Source organism: Diceros bicornis, chromosome 21 (genome assembly GCF_020826845.1).
Source record: "Diceros bicornis minor isolate mBicDic1 chromosome 21, mDicBic1.mat.cur, whole genome shotgun sequence".
Taxonomy (NCBI): domain Eukaryota; kingdom Metazoa; phylum Chordata; class Mammalia; order Perissodactyla; family Rhinocerotidae; genus Diceros; species Diceros bicornis.
This window is the reverse complement of record NC_080760.1, coordinates 28306211-28330219: the sequence shown is the minus strand read 5'-3', so window position 1 is coordinate 28330219 and position 24009 is coordinate 28306211. Positions and strand designations below refer to the sequence as shown.

At 34.2% G+C, this 24009-nt stretch overlaps 1 pseudogene; it reads right to left on the bottom strand.

Annotated features, from left to right (window-relative positions):
- Positions 1-244: 244 nt before the first annotated feature.
- Positions 245-10324, bottom strand: LOC131419414 (elongation factor 1-alpha 1-like; annotated as a pseudogene).
- Positions 10325-24009: the final 13685 nt, after the last annotated feature.

Below are 24009 nucleotides of genomic sequence, written 5' to 3'. Positions count from 1 at the left end.
CCATTAACTTTGTTTTAATGGGTTTCAAAATTCTGTGACAGATTTTTGGTAAAGTTGTTTTCATTTAAAAAGCACTGATTTTTAAAAACTAATGACTTAAAACTGACACATACACAAAACAAATGGTCTACAAAATATTCTCCTTTCCTTCAGCAGGTTTTACTAAGCATTGTTATCATCCATCGGTCTTTTACTATTAAATTTAAATGGCCAATTGAGACAAAAGGTTCTGAGAGCACTTTTTCTAGCACTGATTAAGACCGGAGTGGCAGGTGTTACGTATAATATTCGTTAAGCCTCCTGAGCTTTCTGGGCAGATCTGCTTCTTGCCCACTGCTTTGATGATACCCACAACAACTGTCCATCTCACATCACAAACAGCAAAACAACCCAGCAGCTCTCAACACACATGGGCTTTCCAAGAATCCTGTCAATGATGTCAGCATCACCAGATTATAAGAACTTGGAGCTATGATCCAGCTGCTTACCAGAATGGTGAACAATCTTCTCCTTCAGCTCAGCAAACTTGCAAGCAATGTGAGCTGTGTGACAATCAGCAAAGGTGCATAGACAGCACTGATTTGGCCTAGATGATTCAAGATAATCATCTAAGCAGTGAGGCCAGCTGCTTCCATTGGTGGCTCATTTTTGTTGTCACCAGCCATGTTGCCACATGATGATTATCTTAGACAGACACGTTCTTAACATTGAAGCCCATATTGTCCCCAGGAATAGCTTCATTCAAAGCTTCATGGTGCATTTCAACAGACTTTACTTCAGTTGCATCACTGGCTAGAGCAAAGGTGACCACCAGGCCAAGTGTAAGAACACCAATCTCCACTGGACCCACAGAAACGGTACCAATACCACCAATTTTGAAGACATTTTGCAAAAGCAGATGCAAAGCCTTGTCATTTGGATGAGTTGGTGGCAAGAGTTAGGCAGACAGAAGTTGAACTGAAACCCAGTGACAACAAAGGCTTTGCTTGATACTATTAAGTCTAGAGTTGATAGTCCTGCAGAGTTGTCCTACATTGAGAGAAGGGTACAGGCATTTATACTCTTGTATTGACCAGTCATTAGATGTAGGGTACCCAGGGAAGGTATATGACGCTGTGCAAGGTCTATCTTCACATATTGATTATTCTTGGAGAGGGAGTCAGCTGACAACTCTCAGCCACCAATACTCCCAACATGAGGGTGGAGAGAGGAATATTTTATTTCAGAAAGAGGTAAAGATGATATCTAAGCAATATACTATAGTGTTCACTATAGTTGCCTAGATAAATCAAATATTAAAATCATGATGTTAATTATAATTACACATATGGCATTAAAACTAAATATCCACATAAGTCTTTATACAACTTGCAAAAGCAATTTGATGATTGACACATGACAATACATCAAGAATGTTCCAGTTCAAATGAAAATCCCCATTGACCAAGTAGAAGATTGTGTGTGGATAAACTAACTCTGAAGCTAAATTACAAATGGGAGAAGCAATGCTCAAAGGTCTAGGGAAGTGGGGCCGGCCCGTGGCATAGCAATTAAGTGCACACGCTCCACTGCTGGTGGCCTGGGGTTGGATCCCCAGTGCCTGCCGACGCACTGCTTGTCAAGCCATGCTGTGGTGGTGTCCCATATAAAGTGGAGGAAGATGGGCATGGATGTTAGCCCAGGGCCAGTCTTCCTCAGCAAAAAAACAAAAAAAAAATGGTCTAGGAATGTTATGCTGGTGAACATGGGAAATATAAAACCATATAATCATTTGAAATTAAAAGATATATTACACTGTTTTTCAAAAAAGTTTTAAATGTTTTGATGTTTTCTAATGAAGTATAAAATATTTTGATCAAAATATTGTTCTTCCTATCAGATTAATTTTATGCATGTATTTTTATTGTTGCTGTATGTTTAAGTTTTGTTGCAAGCATAAAGAAAACCAAATTATTTTTAACGGTTCTGTTAAAAAGGAAATGCACCTAACTCCCTTATCATTTCATTTTCCTTTTTATACTTTTGACAGTTGTCTCTTTAGTTCAATGAACAGCCACACATTTTCACATGTTTTTGATCTGGAGTATAATATTGTACCCCATGAGTACTGTAACTCAAACTGTGACAAATCCAGCAGCAGCCTGGTATCACAATGTCCCTATTGTCTCCCAAGCAAAGTGTGTCTTATATAGTGTCCCGCCACTATCTTAGGTCTCTTTTTGTTGTTCAAAGAAATCATATATTTTAATTGACTTATTTGTTTGAATGATCAATGTTGACAATTTTTTCCACTGAGGATATGTTTTACTGAATTAACCTTTAGAGACTAGGACTTCCATTAGTACTGTATCTGTAAAATACCTTTGATCTGTTGAATTGCCTCGGAAAGTGAGAACAAAAAATAGACATCTTAAACTTAATTTGGAGATTATATATGTTGTCTAATTAAATTGATTAAAGTTACTCTTTGTGCCTCTGTGAGAGTCATAGCCAAAAATGCTACGGGGACCTTAACTCGTGCTATTCCATGTTGATTGAAGGACAAAATTGCTGACCAGAGGTTGACAGCCTTTGTACAATGGTCAGGGACCACCGGCCTTGACAAAAAAAAACAGGCTGGAGTAAACTGGAATCTACCTCCGTTGTAAATGTCTTATTCTAGATTAAATTAAATTGACCAATCTTATTCAGGCAAAATACACCAATTGAAAAAATTGGATGGGCTACAGAGTTGGAAACAAACCCCCAAACAAAGCAATATATGTACTGCATAAATTTGTGACTAATTAGAAACTTGGAACGGTGGATTCTGAAGTGATGGATAAAAACACTTAGAAACTGAGAACCTGGGTCCTTATTGGAATGAGCGTATTTCTGGGCTTTTCATTTGTTGGATAAACAGCCCATTCAATGAGTTATGATGTATTCCCTCTGCTTCTATCCTGTAAAAGAGATGGTAGAGAATTGGTATAGTTTCTTCTTTAAACGCCTGGTAGAATTTACCAGTGAATTCTCTGGGCCTATCGCTTTCTGTTTTGGAATATTATTAATTATTGCTTCAATTTCTTTAATCAATATAGGTCTATTCAGATTGTCTATTTCTTCTTGTGTGAGTTTTGGTAGTTTGTACCTTTCAAGGAATTGGTCTATTTCGTCTAGGTTTGTGGGCATAGATTTGTTCATAGTATTCCTTTATTATCTTTTAAGTTTTTATGGGATCTGTAGTAATGTCCCTTTTATCATTTCTGATATTAGTAATTTCTGTCCTCTCTTTTTTATTAGCCTGGTAGGAGTTTATCCATTTTATTGATCTCTTTTAAAAAAACAGCTTTCAGTTTCATTGATTTTCTCTATTGATTTCCTGTTTTCAATTTCATTGATTTCTGTTCTAATTCTTACTATTTCTTTTCTTCTACCTACTTTGGATTTAATTTTCTCTTCTTCTTCTATTTTACTATGATGGACATTTAGATGATTGATTTTAGATTTTTTTCCTAATATATGTATTCAATTTTATAAATTTCCCTCTAAGTACTGTTTTTGCTGCATGCCACAAATGTTGATAGGTAGCATTTTTTATTTTCATTTACTTCAAAATATTTTTTAATATCTCTTGAGATTTCTTCTTTACCCATGTATTATTTAGAAGTGTTCTATTTAATCTCCATTCATTTTTGGATTTTCTAGTTATCTTTATATTATTGACTTCTAGTTTAATTCCAGTGTGGTCTGATAAAGGACATTGTATGATTTCTATTCTTTTAAATTTGTTAAAGTGTGTTTTATGGCCCAGAATGTGAACATGGTCTATCTGTTGAATGTCCATGTGAGTTTAAGAATAATGTGTATTCAGTTTTTGTTGGATGAAGTAATCAACTACGTCCTTACTGGTATCCTGCCTGCTGGATCTGTCCATTTCTGATAGAATGATACTGAAGTCTCAAATTATGCAAGTGAATTCCTCTGTTTGTCCTTGCAGTTCTATCAATTTTTGCCTCATGTAGTTTGATGCCGTGTTGTTAGGCATATATATGCGAAGGATTGTTATGTCTTTCTGGAGAACTGGCACCTTTATCATTATGTAATGTTCTTCTTTATCCCTGATAACTTATCTTTGAAGTTTGCTCTGTCTGAAATTAATGTAGCTAATCCTGCTTTCTTTTGACTAGAGTCAACACGGTGTATTTTTCTCCAACCATTTACTTTTAACCTATATATATCTTCATATTTAAAATGGATTTCTTGTAGATAACTTATAGTTAGGTGTTGTTTTTTGACCCACCACAACAATTTCTTCTTTTAATTGGTGCACTTAGATATTAGCATTCAAAATGATTTTTGATACAGTTGGATAAATACCATATTATTAGTTTTTGTTCTTGTAGTTTGTTTCTATTTTTGTCTTCCACTCTTTTTCTGCCTTTTGTAGTTTTGACTGAGCATTTCATATGATTCCATTTTCTTTCATTTCTTAGCAAATCAGTTACATTACTTTTTAAAATTTTTTAGTGGTTGCTCTAGAGAGTTTGCTATATTTACAATTAATCCATGTCCACTTACAGATAACACTACACAGCTTCACACCATACAGATAATAATAAAATAATCTTAATTCCTCGTTCCCTTCTCTTGTATACCTGCTGTCATTAATTTCATTTATATATAAGCATACATAATCATCATATGTGTGTATGTATATATACACACATAATATATATACATAAGCATACATAATCAAATGCCTTATTATTTTGAACAAATTGTTATCTGATAGATCAATTAAGAATAAAAAACAAGTTTTTATATGACCTTCATTTATTTCTTCTTCAGTATGCTTCCTTTATTTAGATCTGAGTTCCTGACCTATATTATTTTCCTTCTCTCTAAAAACTTGTTCTAACATTTCTTACAAGGTAGGTCTACTAGCAACAAATTCTCTTGCTTTTTATTTATCTGAAAAAGCTTTTATTTCTCCTTCACTTTTGAAGGATAATTTCACTGGGTACAGAATTTTAGGTTGCTGTTTTTTTTCTTTCTCAACATTTTAAATATTTCACTTCACTCTCTTCTTGCTGCATAGATTCTGAGGCGAAGTTGGATGTAATCCTTATTTTTGTTTCCCTATATGTAAGGTGGCATTTTCCTTGGCTTCTTTAAGGATTTTTTCTTTATCGTTGATCTTCTATAGTTTGAAATGATATGCCTAATTGTAGTTTTTTCCATCATTTATCCTGCTTGAGCTTCCTGGATCTATGGTTTGTTGTCTGACATTAATTTGGGGTAATTAGCTGTCATTATTGTTTCAAATATTTTTTTTTCTTTCTTTATTTTTTTATGAGAAAGATCAGCCCTGAGCTAACATCCTTGCTAATCCTCCTCATTTTGCTGAGGAAGACTGGCTCTGAGCTAACATCTATTGCCAATCCTCCTCCTTTTTTTTTTCTCCCCGAAGCCCCAGTAGATAGTTGTATGTCATAGTTGCACGGCCTTCTAGTTGCTGTATGTGGGACGTGGCCTCAGTATGGCTGGAGAAGCAGTGCGTCAGTGCACGCCTGGGCCGCCAGTAGCGAAGCGCGAGCACTTAACCGCTAAGCCACGGGGCCGGCCTCAAATATTTTTTCTGTTACTTTGTTTAGCTTCTGGTATTTCCATTATACGTATGTTACACCTTTTGTAGTTGTTACACAGTCCTTGGATATTCTGTACTGGTTTTTTCTCCATCTTTGTTCTCTTTGCTTTGCAGCTTTGGAGGTTTCAATTAAGATAACCTCAAGCTCAGAGATTCTTCCCTCAGCCATGTCCAGTCTACTAATAATTCCTCAAAGGCATTTCTCATTTCTGTTGCAATTTTTTTATTTCTATTATTTCTCTTGGTTCATTTTAGTACTTCCAACTCTCTGGTTACATTGCCCATCTGTTCTTGCATGCTGTCTACTTTATCCATCTGTCTACTTTACCTACTTTATCCATTATAGTTAGTATTTTAATCATAATGGTTTTGTTCCTTATCTTGTTCCTTGTCTTGTTCCTATTCTTAGTCAGACAGCATTCAGTTTTTATGTTTTTGGTTTTTTTTTGAGGAAGATCAGCCCTGAGCTAACATCTATGCCAATCCATCTCTTTTTGCTGAGGAAGACTGGCTCTGAGCTAACATCTATTGCCAATCCTCCTCCTTTTATTCCCCAAAGCCCCAAAGCAGATAGTTGTATGTCATAGTTGCACATCTTTCTAGTTGCTGTATGTGGGACGCTGCCTCAGCATGGTCGGAGAAGCAGTGCATCGGTGCCTGCCTGGGATCCGAATTCCGGCTGCCAGTAGCGGAGCACGAGCACTTAAGCACTAAGCCATGAGGCTGGCCCTAGCGTTCAGTTTTTCATCATTGAGTATGATGTTAGCTAGGGGTTTGTCATATATGGCCTTTATTATGTTGAGGTACTTCTATATCCATTTTATTGAGTTTTTCTCATAAGTGATGCTGAATCTTGTCAAATGCTTTCTCTGCATCTATTGAGATGATCACATGATTTTTATCCTTTATTTTGTTAATACGGCATAGCATATTGATTTGCAAATGTTGAACCATTCTTTCATCCCGGGAACAAATCCCATATGATCAAGATGTGATCCTTTTAATGTATTGTTGTATTTGATTTGCTAATATTTTGTTGAAGATTTTTGCATCTATGTTCATCAGTGATATTGGCCTGTAATTTTCTTTTTTGTGTTGTCCTTTTCTGGTTTTGTTATCAGGATAACATTGGCCACGTAAAATTACTTAGGAAGTATTCCACTCCTCTTCAATTTTTTGGAAGAATTTGAAAAGGATACATATTAAATCTTTTTTGAATATTTGGTAGAATTCAACAGAGAAGGCATCTGATCCTGGACTTTTGCTTTTTGGGAGGTTTTTGATTACTGTTTCATTCTCTTTTCTTGTTAATGACCTATTCAGATCCTCTATTTTTTCTTGATTCAGTTTTGAAAGGTTGCATGATTCTAGGTATTTATCCATGTTTTTAGGTTATCCAATTTTTTGGCATATAGCTTTTCATGATGTTCTCTTATAATCCTTTGTATTTCTGTGGTATCCACTGTAATTTCTCCTGTTTTGTTCCTGATTTTATTTATTTGAGACTTCTCTCTTTTTTTCTTAGTGTGTCTAGCTAAAGGTTTGTCAATTTTGTTTTTCTTTTCAAAGAACCACCTCTTAGTTTTATTGATTTTTTTCTACTGTCCTTTTAGTCTTCATTTTATTTATTTCTGCTCTGATTTTTATTCTTTTCTTCCTTCTATTGATTTTGGGCTTCATTTGTTCTTCTTTTTCTAGTTCCTTTACGTGTAATATTAGGTTGTTTATTTGAGATTTTTCTTATTTCTTGAGATAGACCTATATGGCTATAAACATTCCTCTTAGTACCACTTTTGCTGCATCCCATAGATTTTGGTATGTTGTGTTTTAAATTTAATTTGTCTCAAGGTATTTTTTTTTATTTCTCCTTGATTTCTCTGTTAATCCAATAGTTGTCAGTAGCACATTGTTTAATCTCCACATATTTGTGACTTTTCTGGCTTTCTTCTTGTAGTTGATTTGTAGTTCCATGTCATTGTGGTCAGAAAAGATGCTTGATATGATTTCAATCTTCTTAAATTTGCTGAGACTTGTTTTGTTTCCCAGCATATGGTCTGTCCTTACGAATATTCCATGTACATTTGAGAAGAATGTGTGTTCTGCTGCTTTTGGGTGGAATTTCTATTTATATATCTATTCAGTCCATCTGGTCTAGTGTGTCATTTAAGGTCACTGTTTCCTTGTTGACTTTCTGTCTGGATGATCTATCCATTGATGTAAGTAGGGTATTAAATTCCCGTTGTATTATTGTGTTACTTTCAATATCTCCCTTTAGGTCTGTTAATAATTTCTTTATATATTTTGGTTCTCCTATGCGAGATCCATATGTATTAATAAATGTCATGCCTTCTTGATGGATTGTCTCCTTTATCATTATATAATATCCATCTTAGTCTCTTGCTATCTTTTTTGGCTTAAGCCTATTTTTGTCTAATATAAGTATAGCTATCCCTGCTTTATTTCAGTTGCCATTTGCTTGGGGTATCATCTTCCATCCCTTCACTTTGAGCCTATGTTTGTCTTTAGAGTGAGATGGGTCTCCTGGAGGTAGTGCATTGTCGACTCTTGTTTTTTAATCCATCCAGCTACTCCATGTCTTTTGATTGGTGGATTCAATCCATTTACATTTAGGGTGATTATTTATTGATATATGAGGGCTTAATACTGCCATTTTACCTTTTGTTTTCTGGTTGCTCTATATTTCCATTGTTTCCTTTTCATTGTATTTCTGTCTGCCATTTCAGTTTGGTGGTTTTCTGTGATGTTTTTCTCAGTTTCCTCTTTTCTTATGTTTCGTGTCTGTGCTCAGAATTTTTGTTTTGTGGTTGCCATGAGGTTAGTCCTTTTTCTGCTGATAGCACCTTATCTTCATTTGCCTTTACAGATTCCATACTTTTCTTCTTTACCTTTTATCTTTCTGTTGTTACAAATAGTCCCTTTTTATTTGGTGAGTTTGTTACTAAATTGAAGTGGTAATACTTATTTTTAATGCTTCCTTTCCCTTCAACCTTTATGTTATAACTGTTTACCAACCTATTCTGATTGAGAGCTGCAATTTTCTGATTTTGTCTGTTTATTTATCACCTTCATCAAAGTGTTTCATCTTTGCCTTTTCATTTTAGGTGGGAGAGCTCCTTTCAACATTTCTTGTAAGGCAGTTCTCCCTCAGCTTTTGTTTGTCTGGGAATGCCTTTATTTTTACTTCATATCTGAAGGATAACTTTGCTGGATAGAATATTCTTGAATGACTTTTTTGTGTGTGTGTGAAGAAGATCAGCCTGGAGCTAACAACCATGCCAATCCTCCTCTTTTGCTGATCTTCCTCCACTTTATATGGGATGCCGCCACAGCAGGGCCTGACAAGAGGTGCATCGGTATGCACCTGGGATCCTAACCTGGGCCACCAGCAGCGGAGTGCGCGCACTTAACCGCTACGCCATGGGGTCCGCCCCCTGAATTACAGTTTTTAATCCTTCAGTGAATATATCATTCCATTCTCTCCTGGCCTATAGATTTTCTAGTGAGAAATCTGCTCATAGCCTCATGGGGGTTCCCTTGTAGGTTATTGGGATTGTTTTCCCCTGGCTATCTTCAATATTCTTTCTGTGTCATTGGCTTTTGACAGTTTTATTATCATGTGCTTGGAAAAAGTCTTTTTGCTTTGAGATAATTAAGTGTTCTATTAGCTTCATGGATTTGTATATCCAGTTCCTTCCCCAGGTTTGGGGAGTTCTCAGCCATTATTTGTTTAAATAAGTTCTCTGCTCTCTTCTCTCTCTCTTCTCCTTCAGGGATACACGTCATCCTAATGTTTCCCTTTCTAACGGAGTCAAATATTTCTTGCACAATTTATACACTTTTTAAAAATCTTAGTTCTCTCTCCTCTTCTACTCTTCTACCTGCATTATTTCTAGGTTTCTATATTTAAGCTCACTAATTCTCTCTTCCATAAAGTCTGCTCTATTTCCAAAGCTTTCTAATGCATTCTTCATCTCATTTATTGAGTTCCGCAGCTCCAGAATTTCTGTATGGTTGTTTTTTAGAGTTTCAACCACTTTGGTTCAGTATTCTTTCTGTTCATTAATTTTATTCCTAAGCTCATTGAACTGCCTTTTTGAATTTTCTTGTAGCTCACTGAGTTTCTTCATGATAGCTATTTTGAATTCTTTATTAGTTAGATCATAATCTTCCTTGACTTTTTGTTTGATTCCTGGAGAATTGTTATTTTCTTTTTATAATGCTGTTTTACCATGGCTTTTCATGGTATTTGATGAGTTATTCCTCTGCTGGTGCATTTTTAATAGTGAACACTTTCTTATTTAGGTATAGTTTTGTTTGTTTGATTCTAACTATTCAACTGGTTGGAGATAAGATTTCTTTCTTTTGTTTTTCAGTAAGTGATGCTATAGCAATATTTTTTGGGTCCTTTTACCTGAGCTGCCTCTGGCTATATTTGAGGATTGGATGTTCCACCCTCCATCACTTCTATTAGGGGTGTCACCAATACTCTCATCATCACTTCCTATGCCTCCAAGGGTCACTCTTGCCTTACGTTGCTGATGTTGCCTCAGTCACTGGCTTCACCACCAGAGGTACAGGGATGGCTGATGCCTCCACCATGTTTGGGATCATCTGGGTTGAAAGATCCACTGTCATGGCAAGGAAGATGGAAAAGGAACCTGGTTCAAGGGGCATTGCCTCCACTGTTTCTCATTTCCTTGTGGCTGCAGACACCACTATAGTTGGAAGTCCAGAGTATTGTGCACATCTCCACTGCTGCTACCAAGCTCTGAGTCATAGACAAAGGGCCTAGGATTGTGGGACTCCACCTCCACTGTTGCCTGTTTCCTTGTGGGCATAGGTGCTGCTGTAGTTGGGAGTCGTGTGTGCATCTCCACTGCTGCCACCAGGTTCTGAGCTGTGGCCAGGGGCCCGAGATCATGGGGCTCTGGTTCCCCTATTGCTCTGCTCCCTATGGCCATAGATGCCACTGCGGCTGGGAGGTCAAAGTCATATGCTTGACTCTGCTGTGGCTCATCAGGTCTCTGGGGTTGGGGCAGCTAGGTCAGCTGCTGCAGCTGAAAGGTCAAGATTCTGGGCACTGCCTCCACCGTTTCCCTGGTTCAGCTCCTCTGTGTGCTCCAATCAACCCACCTTCATATGTACCAATGTGTGGATCTCTCTTGCATCCTGGTGTGTTGGGCAATGTAACCTTTGTTGAGTTATGGATGTTTTATTCACTGTAAATTGAAGGGGAGAGACCAAATGTTTGTCTTGTGCTGTCATAATGATGACATCACTTGTCTCCTTCATTTTTAATGGATAATTTTTTGCTGAGTATAGCTTTCTTGTTTGGTAGTTGTTTTCTTTCATTACTTTGAATATGACATTTCATTCTCTCCTGGCCTGCAAGGTTTCTGCTGAGAAATCCACTTTTAGTCTTATGGGAGTTCCCTCATATATGACAAATCACTTTTATCTTGCTGTGTTCAAAATTCTCTCTTTGTCCTTGACTTTTAACAATTTGATTATAATGTGTCTTAGTGTAATCTTCTTTGGGTTGAAAGTATGTGGCCATGCTCTGTATCATGGTTGGAGAGGGTTGGAGTAGGGAGGGGAGTGGTGGATGAGTTGGTAACTCTTTTACCTCAAGCTTACTTGGGACAGTTATTTCCTACAGATGGCTTGACAGTTTGAAGTGTGTTTACAGCAATTGGGCACCCTTAGACCTGGTGCCTGCCACATACCTGAAAACTAGTTTGAACTGGATGGAGGGATTTGTCTGGGAGGCAAATACATTTGCTCTGATGGTAGGAGTGGTTGAAAGATGGCTACATTTTTATTGACCTGAACTTCAAGTGTTTATTGTTATAACACTGTGTATGTTAAAGAAATTTCATTTTATCTAACATTTCTAGGGGTCATGTCTTTTCCATATTGTTGGAAATTGAAGTTTTATCAACATGTTTGTAAGTAATCTCTAGGTTGAGCTACATCAAATTAGTTTATATTAAATACAGTTTACCAGTTTTTAACCAAATTTTAGAAAATAATGATTTAATGTAATGCACCCTCCCCTATATTGTTGGTATATTTATCCTAGAAAACAGGCAAAAGACTTAGAAAAGTAGAGAAAAATAAAAACAATAGACGTTGCAAGTTCCAAAGCTTGAAAAATCTTACACAATGATTTATTCATGTTTCTTAATTTATAACTGCTGATTTCTTGCTGATATGCTACCTAAAGAACTGAAACTATTAATTGAAAAATTTGAACAGAGAAAAATTGTGTCCAGAAAATTTATTGTATTGGTTTATTTCATAATTATTCATTTATCATAAGAAATTTTCTCAGTAACAAAGGATCCGTAGATAAAAAATTACAGCCATTAAGTAAGAGACTCTTCTTTTAAACCTGAAATGTGGAGATTAATTCTTTTCTCTTGTCATTACCTGCTTAGTTTTTGACTTAGACAAATGCTATTTGCATTAACATTTTAAAGGAAAAAATAATTATTGATTCAATTAAATATTTGCTTTGTCCTTGAATGCTTACACAGAATAATGTAGTTTGTAATAACAGTTAAATATCAGATGTATATTATCATTGAATCATTTATTTTGATTAATATAAAGATATATCAATTTGCAAATGATAACAGCAGTGATGCTTAACCCAATAATCTTTAACAGCTCATTTATTTTTGATGCAATTTGTGATATGAATTGAAAATTGTTGTAATAAAAAAAATTGCCTTTGGAAACAAGATTTCATCAGCTTTTATTAGAAGCCTTTGGATAATAAGTGATTTTTGAGATGGTATATGTTTCCTTCATTTTAGAGTTTGTTAAGGCAATTCCCTCAGAAGAGACTAAAACATCTTTAGGAAATAATGTGAAAATAGTGAAAGTACATCTAATGCTTTTATTGTAACCTAAAGGTCTTCTCTGAATATATAAATTGTTATTATTCTTCAGTGTTCTGTGATAAGAGAAGAAAAGTCACTAAAGAATAAAGCCTACAGATTGCGTCATAATATGTAGTTGCCAATGACATACACAGATAAAAAAGGATCAGGCTAACCTGAAATGAATTTAATGTTATAAGGAATTATACCTCTTTATTCCGAACAGTTTATTGCAAAAATAGACAGATCTTAGCTTCCAAGAGTTTCGATTCTCAAAGTTATTCAAAAGATATTTTGTATAGGTAACCTTTAAAGTCACATTTGAATTAATCTTACTTGGAAATAATTATATTAATATTATCAATTGAATACCAGTCAAGGTACTTTTTTCTCAAAGCCGAGTATAATTTTATTTTCAGAGCCAAAAAAATAATTTAAGAATCTACTTTGCTTAACTGTTTAACGGCTTAACAGAAAGAAATCCTCAAACAGTATGTCTATTTAGTATTTGAAGTTCCTTTTTTGTTTTCTGAATGTCTTTTGATGAACAGAAGTTTTAAATTTTGATGAAACCCAGTTTATCAATTGTTTTTGCTTTATGGATGCTCTTTTGACCTCCCTAAGAAATATTTCCTGCGAAAAGTTACAATGATAATTCTTTTTTTTAAATTTTAGAACTTTATAGTATTTGTGTTTAAATATATTTCAATTTATTATCCTTTTCCAACATGATTTGGTTGTTTTAAGACCTTTGTATTAATATATAAAATTTGGAATCAGTTTGTTAATTTCTGCAAGCCTGATGGGATTTTGATCAGGATAGAGTTGCAACTACCAATCATTTTAGGGCGAAATGCCATCATAACACTATACAGTCATCTAATCCACGGATATGATATGTCTCTACATTTTTAAAGCCTTTTTTCTCAGCAAAGTGTGATAGTTTTCAGTGTAGTGGTCTGCCACTTCATTGATAAAAGGTATTCCAAAATAGTTGATGTTTTAAAAATCTTACTGTAAACAGGATTTTTAATAAAATACTCTTTTTCAATTTTTGTTGCTAGTTTGCTAGCTCATGGAAACAAAATTGGTATTTTATTCTTAGACTATGGTAAATTCATTTATTAGATTTTTTAGGACTTTCTAAACACAGACATATTATCTGCATGTAAAAGTTTTACTTTTTCCTTCTCTATCTGTATGCTTTTTATTTCATTTGCTTAGATTATTCCACTATTTATGCCCTCCAGTGCAATAACAAATACAAATGTTGAAACACTCTTGTCTTAGTCCCCAAATTAGAAAAAAACATTGAATATTTCAACATCAGGAATATTAGCTGTATGGGGCCAGCCTGGTGGTGTAAGTGATTAAGTGCACACTCTCCGCTGCGGTGGCCTGGGGTTTGCTGGTTTGGATCCCAGGCATGCACTGATGCACCGCTTGTCAAGCCATGCTGTGGCGGCATCCCATATAAAGTAGAGGAAGATGGGCACAGATGTTAGCCTAGGACCAGTCTTCCTCAGCAAAAATAAAGAGGAGGATTGGCAGATGTTAGCAAAGGGCTCATCTTCCTCACAAAAAAAAAAAAAGAATATTAGCTGTAGATGGTTTGTACAAAGTTACCAACTTGACAAAGTTAACTTCGATTCTTATTTTATGAAAGATATTTTGAAATTATAAATTAGTTTTGGATTGCATCAACGCTTTTCCTGCATATTTTCAGATGATTAAGTTTTTATCTCCTTTTCTCTGATAATGTGAACTATTACTTTTCATGATTTGAGATATTAAAACAACAGTCAATAATTAGGATAAAATCATGTGAAAGTTTGTTAAACTTTTTGTTTCATAATTTGATTTGTTAATATTTTCTTAAGAAATTCTGTTTTTATGTTCATGAATTATTTAAATTGCATAAATAAAGTGAATGGTAGTGTTCTATTGTCCTTTATTATCTGAAAGAATTAGTGTAAGATTGTTATGATTTCATTACTAAATGTTTAATAAAATTTACCAGTTAAGCCACCTGAGACTTTAGATTTCTTGGCATAAAAGTTTAAAATTGCAAAAAAAAAAAAAAAAATGTAGAGCTCTTCAAATTTCTAATTCTTCATGTGTCAACATTGATAAATATTATTTTGAGATTTATGTTCATTTACTTAGGTTGTTAAATTTATGAACATAAATATTTTTCTTCAGATTGACTTACTATGCATTTAAGGTCTATATGATGTTTAATGGTGTCTCCTCCTTCATTTCTAATATTGGTAGTTTATAGCTTTCATTTTTTTGATCTTGATCAGTCATATTAGAGATTCATCAATACAACTAATATTTCCATCAACAAGCTTGTTAAATTTATTTTTTCCTACTTTATTCATTTCTACTTTCATTTTTAGTATTTCCTTCCTTCTGCTTTCTCTTTATATAATTTAGCAAGGATTTATAGCTTTTTAATGTGGTATATTACATAATTAATATGCAATTGTCCAAGTGTTATGATTGTTACTTTATTGAATTTGCATTTTTAATAGTTTCTGTTTCCCACAGTTTCATTATGCAATCAATAAGATGATATTGTTCTTTATGTCCTTGTTCAATTTATAATAGCAGCATCAAAGTACTTGTCAACTAATTCCAACATCTGGGTTAACTGTCGTGTGTTCCTATTTACTGCAGTTTACCTTCTAGTTTATGGTACACATTTATATTTTATATCTATATATCTATATCTATATATAGACAGAGAGATATAGAGATATACACATTGGAGATGTATGTGTATATATAGATAGTGAGATGTATATAGATATATCCATATGTAGATAGAGATGCATATGAATATATATGGAGATATATATGTCTATGGAGATAGACAGATAGATATGTATATGGAAAGATAAACACATGCACATATAGGTATATGTATATATATCCATTTACATATATATCTCCCTAACATATCCAAGAGTATCCACCAGTAATTTAATTGCCTGCCAGAACAAAAATCAAAAAACTTTGCAGGAAAATAAAATTATTGAAATTCTTTACAATGTATCATTTGCAAAACCTAGAATGCAATAAGAAATCAGTAGGCTTACAAAGAAACAAATATATATGTGTGTGTTTGTATACATACGTATATATGCATAATATATATGTTTGTTTTTGTTGTTGTTGTTTTGGCAGGCAATTAAATTACTGGTAGATACTCTTGAACCTATCATGCAGATGTGCTTTTTTAAGGATAGGTTTATTTTAGTTTTGCCTTTAGTTCTAGTTCATATGCCTTAATAGAGCATTGTCCTTATCCCCAAATGTGACCGTTGTAGGGTTCACTCAATAATCGAAATGCTCAGTGAGGTCTCTCCAGAGAGGCTGGGCTTTAGCTTTAACATTTTCAAAAATGCATAATCCCTGAAATGTTTGTTTATCCATCAGCAACCTCCTGCTGCTAAGCTTCACAGATGCCTCCAGGAAAATTTAGCCAAGATCTTGGCCAAGGACTTGGGGAGAACCCCTTCACATATTTCTGTGGTCCTTCCTCTATGCAGCTTTATCTTTTCCAATAGCCTGCCCTACAAATTCCAGCCACCTGAGAATCTCTGACCTTCCATTTCTGCATCTCAGCTCAGCTTGGGTTCCATTTCCTTAGTTAGGAATATGTTCAAAGGATGAAATTTAGGGTAAATTTGGAACTCGCACCATGGTTCCAGCTTCTCTCACTCTGCTGTTTATTGTTCAACGCCAGAAATAGTTGCCATATATATACCCAGTTTTGCCATTCTTTAAGGTGGGAGGTTACTCTACTTTGGCTACAGGTAGATGGACAATTATATTTTTAACACTACATGAAAACAAGAGAAAAGGGAATTTTGTGAATTTAGAAAAGTTATTGAACCAAGCCTCTGCCTAGAAATGAAAGAAACTAATTTCACACACATGCAAAATCAATAGAAAATTATAAAAGTCTAATCTGACCTAAAATTATCTTGAGAGACAAGACAATTAGAAACACTACTAAAGATGGTATATTCACACCAAAAATTTGCTAGAAATATCAAAGCTTAATGTATTTTTTCAATATGATTAAAAGATATTAAGACAATTATACAAGATATGAAAATACAATATGTGAAAAATGAGAAATTATTTAAAACTAGGTAGCAGAACCAAAGAAATAAAATAAAAATATAATTTCAAAATTAAGATTAAACGAATAAGAACCAAAGAGTGCATTAAAGTGCTGATAATATTTTAAGAAACATAAAGATAAAAAAGAAAAATTTTGAAGTCAAACATAAAAAAGTGATATAAATTATTCAAAAGAAAGTAATGAATATTAAATATAGACAATGAAACTCCAAATTAATAGGAATTCCTGAAGGAGATAAGAAGCAAGAGAGCAGAACATATACTGAAATTTATTATTTAGGAAAATTTTATTGATTTAAAATAAATGAAAACTACATAATGATCCAGAATTATCAATACATATTCTAATAAAACTACTAGAATTTAAGACAAAGAATAAGTCCTTTGGGCATCTAGAGAGAAAAAGAACACATTATGTACAAGGAAAAAGTGTTGTAAGTCTTTGACAGCATCAATTTATGACAGAAGAATATATCAGGAATAGTATTTTTAAAATTCTCAGGAGAAAAATGTTACCTTGTACTTCATTGCTGATCAGATGAATATTTAAGTTCCAAGAGTTCATAACTGTTACTTCAGTAAGGAAGAGAACAGCTGAGTCAAATGTTGCCTTTCACTTGTAATAAGCGTTCTTTAGAGGTAATAATACTATAAAGAGTAGGCTTCTCTTCTGAAGTAATTGCCTTAGGAGATAGGTGCCAGAGAAGAGCACAATTGTTTATGTTTAAAGGCCTGGTAACAGGAGAAGACAATTATAATATTCAAACTTCATCTTTGAGTAATATTTTATGAACTGAATGGACATGAGTGCTTCCCACAAATGAATAAACTATTTAATTAGAAGCCTAAACTGCAGATGAAAGTCATTGAGGAGTCGACTCTATCAGGAGCAACAATGCTTAGCCACAAAGATAATACTGTTTGGGGACCAAGGATGGAAACCTAGAAGGGTACAGAGTTGTTTTCAGTTCTTTCTCCTTGCTCTACTGCTGGTCGTCATGGCAAGGGAAGAGAGATTAGAGAACCATACATAAGTGTTTCACTGTTTCAGTAAAATAAAATTATAGAAATCAATCACATCACATTTTTATTTGCCAGAATAAGTCACTTTGCCTTGAAGTTTCTTTCGGGCAGTGGGAAATGAGGAAGGAGTTGATGGAATATTTGGTGAATACTATGATAGCTACACAATTAAATATTATTATTATTTCCATTATACACATGAGGAAGTTGAAGCTGGAAGTACTGAAGCCACTTATTAAGGTGACATAGCTACTGAGCAGTGGAGAAAAAAACCCACTTCAAGCCGTCTGACCCAGGAACTCACATGCTAAAACAATATACTGCCGTACCGCCCTTTGCATTCCACAGATAGCACTATTGAATCCATGTTCAATTATATTTACAGATACTATTCTGGTTTTATGTAGCATAATCTTGCTTTCTAGTTGGAGTATTCCTTTCAGAAGGCCTTACATAATCTACATTTCCAAATATAAACCACATCTGGCTGCCCTGACACAGCTGTCCTATGCTTAGGCTCAGACACCAACTGCAGTGAACTTCTCGTATAATTCAGCTTTGAACTCAATGCTAAGAGGGGAATCAAAGCATCACAGGTCTTCTGATTACCCTGATTCCTTGGCAGTTCACTGGGAAGTTTGCTGTTATCATATTTCCTGAGAAATAGTAAGAACACATATAATAAAGTTCAACATGAAGGAACCACTTGCTTTACATGCTACTAAGGCCTGCAAGTGGTATGTGTATTTACAGAAAATTCCATTGAATCAAATTAATGACAATTTCATTAGCTTGGCAGCTTACTCATTTAGTGGAAACACATGATCTATCTTGACAATACTAAAGCTACTCTGCATTTGTAACACTGACAGTTACAAGGAACATCACAACCAGCTGCAGAAAATGTGACTCTGAGTATTATAATTGTCACTATTAGAACTTCCTGACATTTCACTGTGTCAATCCTAAACTCTTCAGTGAGAAGGAAGACTAACAAGGTTAGGTAGAATAATTTGTGTATAGCTTTCCTGTGTAGTCTGTACATTTGAAATACATGCACATAGTATTAACAAATGTGTGCGTTTGTGTGTGGGTGGGTGGGTGTAAGCAAAGGGCAAGAGGTGTTGACTGCACTTCTGTAACCAAATAATCAGTAGTTCCTCCTTCTACCCAAAGTTAAGTACAAGCCAGATTTTTAACACCATAAATTAATTTTGTCTGACTTTGTGTTTTATATTTATGGAATCACATATATGTATATATTACGTTTGTGAAATTGATCCTTTTATGTAACATTCATTTTCATACAATATCATTTTGTGCAGATTATTTAATTCTATCGATGATAGATATTTGAGTCATTTCAGTGTTCTGAATACTGCCCCTATGAATATTCTTGTACATAGCTTTTGTACCATGCATGCAGGCATTCCAATTTGCTATATAGCCTAAGAGAAGAATTGCTGGGTTATACTGTATGTGTGTATTCAATTTTGTTAAACTCTCCAAGCGTTTGCACTAATTTCCCTTCTATCATTTGCAATTGAGAGTTCAGCTTTGCTCCATATCCCTACCAAGTCATAGCATTGTTGTTAAAAATAAATAACTAGTTCTTTATAGTTGTGCCACATCTCAGAAAGGAAGCCGGGTCTTTATATTCCTACATTGATATTCCTTGGGTGATGGAAGCTCTTTCTATCACAGGACAATTTCTTAGGAGAAGGTTGGCAGCTGAGTGGACAGAAGCACTCCAGCAGCTGGAGGAATAAATCACTTAGTAGTGAAGGGGCACATGCCTGATGTATACCAGCATCACGCTAGTCCAGCTCAGATTACGTAGTAATGGTAGTTTTAGAAACAGAGTAATTAAATGGTTAAAATACCGGTGCTATTTAAAGGTAAATGCCTTTTTCCTTTCAACAACAACACTGACTTCATGAGGCACACTAATGGTGTACTAAAAAGAATTATGGACATTACCATAGCTGTTCCTTCAGACCTTTGAAAGAAGCATGTTGTTTTCAATGTATCTTGATTTGGTCTTTTAAATTTTAATTCAAAATCAAGTCACAGTTTCAATAATTAGAAACAACTTTATCTTAAAAAGTGATTCAGACCATTGTTAATGTAAAATCAATTAGGCATAACACTTCTTAAATCTTAGAAAAGGAGCTAGTTAATATTGTTATTGCCCTGAGCTGTGATTAGAAATATATTTTATATGTGATTTTATTTGATTAAGATGTCTTTCCCGATGCTTACAAACACAATACTACTAAACTTGTTCTAAGATATGCTGTGAGGTGGTAGAAAAGGTATCATTTATCATGCTATATTTCTCTGAATGTTTTCATTGTTAATACATCTTTCTATCTATTCTAAATTTGTATATTTTTATTTTTTGAGCATATAGATTGAACATATACCACGTTGGTAATTTTCTTTTAAAATTATTCTAATCTTAAGATAACAAAAACAACTTTAAAAGAAAAAAACAACATACACCAAGGTGGTAAATTCTTCAAATATCAACATTGTTATTATCAGAATCACAAAAATGGGAGAAGGTTTACGAATGAAAAAACAGACTACTAGATATAAGAAAACACAATTTCTTAATATTTAGAAAATGAACAGATCAGGAAAACAGTTCAGGGAGTAGTCTCTGTCGGTTATCTTTTTATGGAAGATATATTGACCTATACAAGGGGAATCCCACACAATAATACAAAATGTGCATAGTCAAGTCTTACAAAAACGGTCCTTTTCCCATAACCTCCACTTTATCCATCATTCATGAATCATGTCAAATACCAACTTTTCAGAAATCATACCTGAATCATTCAACTGAATGTTTTTCACTCTTTCCTCTCTCTGTCTCTTGTGTTGTCACATTATCTGTTTTCACATTCATTTTGGAACATTTCTTACTACAGACAAAAACGCATGGGTTTACAACGTTTGGCTTTGATTTCTTGAATCCAGGGATTCTTGAACATTCAATTGCATTTAATTAGTATGTAACATTTCTTTTAATAAATAATCATTTCTGTCTCTAGGCAATTATAATACAATTTTAATTGTTTTAAATTACAGACCTAACTAAAATTGAGAGTTACAATAAATATAGATGAGCCTCGGTTATTTTGATCATATCCTACAAAATATATATTCAAAAAGATAAGAGAACATATATTTTCACTATTTGCATAAATAGATAATCTGTGGAAGTGTTTAGGCATGCTCCATATCTGTGTGTATGTGTATGATTTCTCCCCAAAGTTCACATGAAATTTGATGAAACAAAAAGATTTCAGCAATAGTTATACATTGTGGCTCAGTCATAAAACAGTAATTTGGAGGCGATGGGGAGGAGGGCAAAAGGGATGATTAGGCACATGTGTGTGGTGATGGATTGTAATTAGTCTTTAGGTGGTAAACATGATGTAATCTATACAGAAATCCAAATATAATGATGTACACCCGCAATGTATATAATGTTATAAGCCAATGTCAGCATAATAAAAAAAACAGTAATTTAGGTTATCGTATATAACCTGGTACATTGCCTTCATGTGCTCATGCGTGTATGTACACGTGTGAAGTTTCATTCTTGTTTTATGAATGAAGAAACAAGTCCTGAGGGCTTTAAGTGATTTATACAAAATCATAGAAACACTAGATGAAGACGAGCACTTGCACTCAGGTAGTCTTCATACTGATATTGTTGCTTCTATTATTTTTCTCTTAATTCCTTTCTATTTCCACTACACAACTAATGTTTCTGTTTTTATTCATTGTGAAATCTACATGAATTATTTTTTATGCCTATAATTTTATGTAATTTTAAGTTAAATGTCATCTTATTTGTTGATAATATAAATTTAAATATTTATTGATAATCAGTAATAAAAGTTAATAAGTGCATGTTTCCAATATATTTTACAGATTTTCTAGCCTAGAACCTGGCTTCATAATCTAATCTCTAAAGAGATTAATAATAATAAAAACCTTATTATTATTTGCTTCATATTTTGTTGCAAGATTGGACACTATAGTGACCATGAGTCACTATTGGCAAATGGTTATAAAGCTTTTTGTATGTATCAAACAAAATTTCAATCACTCTGCTTTAACTTGAGAAGTATTTTGAAAAACTGTATTTAGAGGTATACTGTATATGTTAGCCTGAAGATTTCCAGGTAAACTAGAAGAATTGGTGTATATTTTTTAATTAATTGTGTGCTTTAGATTTGTACTTTAATATATTTTGGAAGTCTTTTTATATACAAAATTTTTTTGTGGGTGCTCTTGAACAAAATCAAGTAATGATTAATTAGTAGAATGAGCATATACATACTCATCAGAGAGCTGGCCCTCCCGGGCTGAGTCAGCCCATATGAAGAGAGGTTCACACCAGCTGCTGAACTTGGGAGGATTCCACTTTGTATCTGGGCTTTTTCCTCATACAGGAGCTTATTTCATTCTCATAACTTCACTTAGAACTTCCCTGACTCACTGTCTCTATAATGCATAAATCATTCAGGACATCCTTTACTGGAAGGGCAGCCATTTTGAGGTCAGTCCAGCACTGCCCACTGGGCATGGCTCTCTACGAGACCATGAGGGCCTGGGAATCTTGCCTGCTCTGCTCCCTCTCTGCTTGTAAGCCCTCCTCTACACACCCCCTCCAAAAATCTATATTTTATAATTACTCTTTGTGGCACTAATAATCTATGTGCCCCGTACCTTTGCAATAAATCATGATTAAACAAATGAGTAGTGAACAAATAATCCTTTTGTAAGTAATTATTTTAAAATATATTTAAAAAGAGAAAGAAACACCTAGCATATTTCTCAGAGGAATCAGTTTTATTTATTTTTTCCTTATATTTTCTCCAATAAGAAATTTTCAATCATTGAAAAACATATCCTTTTGAAAGAGCGATAGTATATGAAATAAAATATAGGTACAGCTTGAGGTAATCTCTCTGAAACCCAATAACAGTTTTAAGAAACTCTTCAGGCAAAAAACAGAAAATCTCATTAATATCACTAGCTTATTTGGAAAGAAGACAAAAGGGTTCTAAAATGTAATGGCTCCAATTCTTCAGAAGCACCCATCTGGGAAGACTCTAATATTCATGCTAATATAATTCTGTTTTTAAGCACATTATGGTGTGTGTTTGTGCATGTGTGTGCATGTGTAGCTTAGAATACTGTTTTGATAACGTAGCATGGAAAATATGAAACTATTTTTAATTTAAAAAGTTCAAGGGCCGGCCCCATGGCTTAGTGGTTGGGTGCACACGTTCTGCTGCTGGTGGCCTGGGTTCGGATCCCGGTGCGCACCAATGCACTGCTTCTCCGGCCATGCTGAGGCGGTGTCCCACATACAGCAACTGGAAGGATGTGCAGCTATGACGTACAACTATCTACTGGGGCTTTGGGTGGAAAATAAATAAACAACAACAACAAAAAAATTTAAAAAAAAAGTTCAAATTTGAGTTAGAATTTATATAAGATAATTTTAGGTTCTTTCCTTTCATAAGTAAAAACACAGTTTTATTCATTCTCCCAATTTTAATGGTTTTCTACATAAACTTAAAAAAATATGTTTTTGAGTTTTCAGTTTTACCTCAGAAACAAAGGAGTGATCATTAATTTTTCAGAAATAAAATATTTTAATGATTTAATTAACAAAAATAATAATTATTATAATTACACTAATAAATGTTGTGCCTTAAGCTGCAAATTAATTTGCTGAATGTAGGAGTCGTATCATTTCAGTGAATTAAAAAGTAATAAATAAACCTGTTTTCAATTTTCTGCCTGTTTTTGAAAACTTTTCTACAGAAAGTAGGAGAAAACTTAGCATCTGTCAAGCCCTTGGTGCTCTTAGTCCGTGAACCTGAGCACCGGTATCATCTGCCAGTGTTTTCACAAGTGCAGACTCAGAGAAGCCTCCCCAGAGCTACTGAGGGTCTGGATTTTAACTTGAACCCCAGTTGACCAATTTCCAATCCAAATTTCAGAACCCTCGCTGTAGGCCTATAATTCTTCAAGTTGGTTGTATTTAGAATCCCTGGGAGGACAGTAAAACTACTGATGCCTGGATCCCATCTCTAGTTATTCTGATTTAATTAATAAGGGTTTCACTGGACATTAGGGTTTTACAGTTTCCCTAGGTTATTCCAAGTAGTGCCAAGTTTGAAAACTTATCTAAGCTCTTTAAGGGTAATTTTGTCTCATGTAATTCTATTTATTTATTTATTTATTTATTTTGTGAGG